At 40.0% G+C, this 6,000-nt stretch overlaps 1 protein-coding gene across 1 annotated transcript in view; it reads left to right on the top strand.

Moving 5' to 3' along the window:
- Positions 1-2,272: 2,272 nt before the first annotated feature.
- The window catches only part of HDX (highly divergent homeobox), a 172,215-nt gene continuing 168,487 nt past the window's right edge, over positions 2,273-6,000 (top strand). The window contains exon 1 of the mRNA XM_032620009.1: positions 2,273-2,378. The gene's annotated coding sequence lies outside the window, so the exon portion shown is untranslated. The remainder of the gene's footprint in view (positions 2,379-6,000) is intronic.

Below are 6,000 nucleotides of genomic sequence, written 5' to 3'. Positions count from 1 at the left end.
AAGACGCATATATAGAGAATGGACTTGAGGACAGGGGGAGGGTGAAGTCTAAGCTGAGACCAAGTGAGGGAGTGGCATGGACTTATATATACTACCAAATGTAAAATAGACAGCTAGTGGGTAGCAGCGGCATAGCACAGGGAGATCAGCTTGGTGCTTTGTGACCACCTGGAGGGGTGGGATAGGGAGGGAGGGCGGGAGACGCAAGAGGGAAGAGATGGGGGTATATGTATATGCATAGCTAATTCACTTTGTTATAAAGCAGAAACTAACACACCATTGTAAAGCAATTATACTCCAATAAAGATGTTTTTAAAAAATTTTTTAAAGATATAAATGGTCTGCAAAAAGATCAGCTCTGCTGTTCTTTGGAATGGCATTCTTTCCTTCAGAAGAATTCAGGAAAAGAATAAAAATTAGCTGGTCAGTGAATTAAATCCATAGGATTGATTTCATAAGCATGGGGTTTGTATGAAAATATATCCAAGAGGTTTTCTCTTGTAACCATTTGACACTATAAACAGTTAGTTAAGACAAAAAGAATCAGCTAAAATATTATTTTCTCATGTGGGAAAAACATATCTGTTACTTGTTATTTAAGATATTTCCAATGAGTTGTATTTTCCTATTTGTCCTCTGGGGCATCAACAAGCTTATTTCCTCAGTATGTTAAGACTGTCAAAATAAAGGAGCCATTCTGGCAACATTAAAAAAAAATTAAAGAAGTTACTTTTTAAAGAAGTTACATAAAATTAATATATTTTAAAGAGGTTACATTTGAGGAGAGATGTGAATCAAATGAAGAACTGCGTCCTACAAAGTTCAGAGGGAACAATAGTGCAAGGGCCCTGATGTGGTCATGAATTTAACTTGTTTGAGAAATGGAGAAAAGGCTGCTGTGATTGGAAAGTTAGTTAGTGGCAGAGTGGCAGGAAGTGAGGTGAGAGAGATGGGAAAAGCCAGATCATTTAAGACCTTGGGGCTAATTTGTATTTTGTAGTATATGTGAGTGGAAGCCATTGAATAATCTGGAGCTGGGCATGATCTGACTTTTGTTTAAAAAAAACACTCAAGCTGCTCTATAAATAATCGACTAGAGAGTTCTGATGTACCCTGCCCTAAGGCCTTTGGTGGCTTTTAAAAAAATCAAAGTTCTCTGCCTACTTTCAAAGGCTTTTAGTATCAGTCTGTCCTATCTCCCACTAGTCCTCAACATACACCCTCTATTTGTTAGGCTGATTTCATCATGGACCTCCGCACAGTTTATATATATATATATATATATATATATATATATATATATACTTTTGCCCATTTCTTCCCCTTTAAGACAGTGTTTTCTATCTGCTCTTATCCACCATTCAAGAAATAGCTCAAATTTCAATTATAACATACAATGTTTCCCAACTTTCCTCACCTCACTGATGTTTTCAGTCATTAACGATGTAACACTTGTCTGTAGTTCATGAGTACATGACTGAGCACATGATCATGTACTTTATTATATTGTTGTGAAAGTTTAATGTGTACTAGTCACATCTTCTGAATGATATTATAAGTTCTATAATAGCAGAGGACCAATGAATTCTACATCTCTCATGGCATCCAGCATATTTTGGGAGTGTATCAAGTGTGTTAACTGATGTAACATATGGCTTGAGGGTTTTTTTCCTGTAATGATGTAATGGTGATTACTCAAGTAACTTCCAGCAGAACAGATATTAAGGTTAGGTGAACAGAAGCAATAATTTAAATTTCTTCAGTCGCCAGAGTCAACTGGAGACAAAAAACAGTACACTCACTCTTATCGACATATTCTAAAGGCTCAGTGGACACCTTCTTGATTTCAGTAACACTGAATATACATTTGTCAATTGAACACTGACAACAAAAAAACTATATTTCTGTATGTTATCATCTGATTTTGGCAGCGTGCAACAATTCTGCTGCAAGTGAATCTCAAGTCGGAAGACCAGGCAGCACCTGCTCAAATGGCTGGCATATAACTACTATAGTCAGAGGGATGCTGGGCGTTCACTTCTACTCAGGAAGCGAGAGGTACAGAGAGGCCTGGCTTTGGATGCAGCTGATATGTGCTGGGAAGAGGCAGCCCCACTGCAGGCAGCTATTTCTCCTCCCCCCTCCCCACTCTTGGGTTCTGGGCTGAGGCCAGGGACTGTCCGGAGCTGATCTCGGCTCCCATTGGCCGCTGTCTTTTGTGACGTCACGATCATGATGAGAATTGATGATCGGACACGCTGATTTCATTGTCTGAGGAGGCAGTGGAGACCCAGGAAAAATCTCGCTGAATACGCCTGCCCCAGCCCTGGCTTGATCTGGGATCCTCTGATCCCTCCCGTCACTGCACCACGCCAGAGGTAAGCACCCAGCATGGGTAGGTGTGAAGGGCGAAGGAGGGCGAGTAAGGCACCGAGCTAATGCTCTGCCCAGTGAGGGGCACGGAGGTTCAGAGGCCTAAAGAGGCTGCCAACAAACTGGTGCGGCTTTGGGGGAGCCAACTGCCTCTATCCTCCGAGTGAAGCCTGGCGGCAGCGTGAGATTAAAAACGAGATGAGGATAGGGATACAGTAGACACTGGCAGAGAACGAAGGACCTTGCTCCGAGAGAGTGCGACGTTTGGGACGCGCTTCTGGCCCCTGAGTAGGAGGAAGTGGCGCCTCTGCCTCCGAAGAAAGGAGGGGGAGTGAATTCTAACACATCTAGATTTCACTGGACTGCAGATTTCTCACAGCCCTGTTCAAACGCGCTGGAGGTGCTGCGCCTGCGCAATAACAACCTCTGCGGGGAGGTGGGGGTGGTAGGGTGGAGTTCGTGGCAAGGAGTATAGGCGTGGAGTTTGCGTTTGCGCATGCGCCTTTTCCGTTTCGCTAGAGGGGGTTGGGCTGAGGTCTGTCTGGGCAGAATATGCGAAGGGTTGGTAAGTTGGCCTTGTGATGTTTCAAGCGCTAGTTGATGGAAAGAATCTGCCCGTTACTTTGAATCTGGCCTAATGAGCATATGCAGCCCCAGAGTGGGCCTGAAAAATGTAAGAAGGCAAATTCTTAATCTACAGTTATCAGGTTTAGAATAATGGAAAGAAGTCAGGAGTTTGGAATAGAAATTACTGAGATGAAAAACCATTTGGAGAATAGAAACACTAATTATTCAAGTGAATCCAACTTTTAATCTTCAAGGAACTCTGATTTGGCGTGCCGCTCAGTGATTTTTGAAACAAACTCTTTGGAGAGACTCAGAGTAAGAAATTTTCCTTTCTTGTCTTTTTTTTTTTTTTCCTTCTTGGAAAGGTTTCTTTTAAAGCTTTGGTCTTGGTTTCAGGTTTGGCGCTAAGTCCTTCCTTCTTCCTCTGTGTCTCTGTTAGAACCACCAAGGTCAAATCCTATTTTGAGAGATCCTGTGACTCCCCTTCATTGGGAGGGGCTATATCACTCGGCAACCATGAGGAGCATCCTGCCTGCCTGTCCTTGGTGGAGAAATTGTATAGTAGTGTTAATACTTCTGCTCCACTGTCTGATCATGAACTCCTATTTTACAGAGGAATCTGGATTTTTCTCCATTTCTCATAGTTAAGGGATTATCAAGTTCTGGTGAGTTTTCCTTTGAAAGTATCTCCTACCATTTTCCCCTTATTTTACAGTCTAGACTTTCATTACCACCCATCCAGTCATTCCAGGAGCCTCCTAGCCAGCCTTCTAATTCATCCTGTCAGACTAATGGCTTGATCACTTCCTTCATCAAGTCATTTTTCTCCACCAAAATACTATTGGCTTCTTATTTTCTATTGTTCCAAGCCCAGTTACACTTGGATTGCAAAGAGCTTTGTAATCTGACTTTATTATACAACAGGAACCTTACCTTAGTTTATTTCTCAGTGCACAACTCTCCCTAATGTCGCCAGAACAATCTACCTCCAGAGCTTTGCTCCTTGTATCACTACCACTCCCTTCACCTAAGATGCGCTCTCTTTGCCTATTCACGTCTTACTCACTTTGGAAGCTCAACGTAAGTTGCACCTCTCTGTAAGTACCTTCCAAGTCTAATCCAACCATTATTAAGCTCACCTTTTCTAGAACTCCTACATCAGTTCTTATATTTGTCACTTTCTTATAGCCTGCCTTATACTGTCTTCTTATTTTTAAATTTTATTGTGTGTGTGTGTATGTATGTATGTGTGTGTTAGACTAGACTCCTCAACTGGATTTTAAACCTGTTCTTAAGAGTTGGGACCATACCATCTACTATATACTTCTTTATCCAAAGCATCTGGATGACTATTTGAAATATCTACAGCTATATATGGTCTTTGTTTTCCAATTTCTTGGGAAACAAAGTAATACAGTTATCGAAAGAACTGTATATATGTGAAAACTTATTCATCATTAGTCAAGCAAGGGACCCTCCAGTGACTGAATAAACCTCAATATGGTTCAAAGAAAATGCAGTACAGAAAAAGACATCTCTATATATTGGGTAGCCTGCAAATATGTTCTGTCCTGAAAAATAAGACCAAGGGAACATTATCCCAGAAGTGGTTCTGTGTGTAATTTTCTCAGTTTGAAAAATACTAAGACATTTTCCATTGTCTATATTTCTCTTTGATAACATTTCATTATGCATCTTCTCTTAAATCCACTAATTATTCACTCTTTTTATTACAGGATGTCTTGCGTTTGCTGCTTTATATTGACTGTCACTGATAGTTTTCATCTTGAATCAGAGCTAATCATTGTGATGGCTGCCATAATTGCTATTTTATAATATATCAGTTGTCACTTCCCTACCCCTTGGGCTTCAAACTGCATTGTTCCATGGAGCTCAGTTTTATTTGAAAGAAAGTGAATGTGGTTTAATACAGAGGCTTTCTACAGATTTCACTTGGACTGCTGCTTCATTTTGAGGCACCATCCCAATATCCCATCAATGTTTGAGGTTTAGGAACATGGATGAAAAGCAGTCCAAAAGGGTATTATATTCTGTAAATTTGAAAACTATTGTCATAGCCTATTGTAAGTAAACTATGAATATTTTAAATATATATATTTAATTAATTCTGCTTTTAAAATTGTATTCCCAGAGGGAATTATATTTTTATGTAGTGTAATCCCCAACAAGGTAAAAATATTTGAATTGTTGATTTTGATTTTACAGTGGAGTCAGTTAGCTAAACATGAAATTGGTGGTGTCTTATACTTGCACTGAGTACACTCTATCTAGGCATAGTGATTTGGAAGTAAACAGTGAAAATTCTAGAGACATATATTCTGCATACAAAGGGGACTGGAGAGGCCAGTGTATTCAGAAACTGTCACTGATTGAGACCTTTCTAACCTGCATAAAATTTCAAGACAATAAACTGAAACTTGTCTGTGCAAATGGAATCATCCTTGTGCCAACTAGTAGCAAAATTGCCTGGATTAACCAGAGATCTAAGTACATGGCAACTGAACAATTGGCATTATATTGTCAATCAAATACTATACATCTGACATCTGTAAAGAAATCCACAACAGCAGAGCTGTCTTACCTTCTTGATCTCCTGTTGTTTTACATGAGACTTATGTCCAATTGGGTTGATCCTTAGAATCTTTAAATGTGTTATTTGTTAGAGTGGCAAAAATTGAGAAAACATTTTCTTAACCTCTCTTCCCTTGGGGTTGGGGGAAATTTATTTTATGGTTCTTAAAACAGCCATGGAAACATGTGACTTACATGCCCTGGGTAGGCATTTTTCTCAGGTAGACAAGCATGGTGCTTGTCCAGGGTCATACAAGTAGTAAGTGGCAGAGCCAGTACTTCAAAGCAAGTGTCATTCTAGAGGCTTCATTCTTAACTACTAGGTTATAGGCTGGAGAGCTAGAATGAGGCCCTTCATTCGTTTTCAAAAATTGTGTTTGTGTGTGTGTAAAATTTCTCCCTGACTTACTCTCTTTATGAGTCTGTAATGCCTATGACATTTTCCTTTCTCTCTCAGTGGAAATGAAA

The sequence above is a fragment of the Phocoena sinus genome, chromosome X (assembly GCF_008692025.1).
Source record: "Phocoena sinus isolate mPhoSin1 chromosome X, mPhoSin1.pri, whole genome shotgun sequence".
NCBI classification, from domain to species: domain Eukaryota; kingdom Metazoa; phylum Chordata; class Mammalia; order Artiodactyla; family Phocoenidae; genus Phocoena; species Phocoena sinus.
Note: the sequence above shows the minus strand (reverse complement) of the source record. Positions and strands in the feature narration are given on the sequence as shown.